The sequence below is a fragment of the Chrysochloris asiatica genome, unplaced genomic scaffold, assembly GCF_000296735.1.
Source record: "Chrysochloris asiatica unplaced genomic scaffold, ChrAsi1.0 scaffold00024, whole genome shotgun sequence".
Taxonomy (NCBI): domain Eukaryota; kingdom Metazoa; phylum Chordata; class Mammalia; order Afrosoricida; family Chrysochloridae; genus Chrysochloris; species Chrysochloris asiatica.
Window position 1 is genome coordinate 2,217,993 of NW_006408542.1, and position 1,179 is coordinate 2,219,171.

At 37.5% G+C, this 1,179-nt stretch overlaps 1 pseudogene; it reads left to right on the forward strand.

The window, feature by feature from the left end:
• LOC102840532 overlaps window positions 1-1,179 on the forward strand; it is a 31,664-nt pseudogene that overhangs the window by 20,947 nt on the left and 9,538 nt on the right.

Genomic DNA, 1,179 nt, shown 5'->3' on the forward strand with positions numbered 1-1,179 from the left:
TGGAGACTTTAGATCCAGAGAGGGAGAACGACTGTGTGCTGAAGACCTGGGGGGTACGGGGGAAGGATTGCATGGAGGGGATTGTAAGCATGGCAATGAGATGATATACAATAGAATGAATGTAAAACTAATGTTCTCCCATGTAAACTATCACATAATTCACAATAAAACATTTAAGAAAAAAAAAAGATAGAAGCAACCTAAGTATTCATCAATGGATCAATGGATAAGCATTCACGCAATGGAATCCAATGAAACGTTAAAGGGTAATAATGAATCTGTGAAACACTCCATAACACGGATAAACCTGGAAGACATTACATTAAATGAAATTTGCCAATCACAAAAGGGCAAATATTCCATGAGACCACTATTATAAAAACCCAAGGAAACATTTACACACAGAAAGAAACATTCTTTAATGGCTACCAGGTGTGGAAGGAGAAAGGAGGGTAAATCAATAATTAGAGTGTAGACCCATATTAACTTAGATAAAGGAAAAGGCAATGTATAACAGGCAAGAAGTACACACTACAAACAAACAAAAAGCAAAGCAAAGGAAGACACTCGGAGGAACACAAGAGTTCAAGGCAACAAAGGTAAATAATATTACACATATCCTTCAATAACAGTAATAATAATAAACTAGAATGGATACATAGATAGACTAGCAAGCTGCACAGTTGGAAGAAAGTGAATATTCTCTGTCAAACAATCACGAACTGATATAGGTTTGACAGAGAATATTTCTACATGTTTTATATGTCCTATAAATATAAGCATATCCATGAATATAGTATAGCATAACCAAACACCTTGAGGGAAGTAGTCACTGGGTCTGGGGGCTCAAGACCATAGTTGTTGAGAGACATCTCTTGGTATAACTTAGTCTATAACAACAATCTTCAATATCCCACTTTAGTGATTAGTGCTTAGGGTTTTAGAAGCTTGCGAGTGGTCATCTAAGATGTAACTATTGGTCTCTTCCCATCTGGAGCAAAGAAGAGTGAAGAAAATCAAAGACACATGAAAACAATTACTCTAAATGACTAATGGGCCCCAGGAGCCTCATCCTCCAAGGCCATAAGGCCAAAAGAAGCAGATGGTGCCCAAATAGCCCAAAAACTGAACTTTCAGCCAAACAATGTTGTTGTTGTCAGGTGCCATCAAGTCGGAACC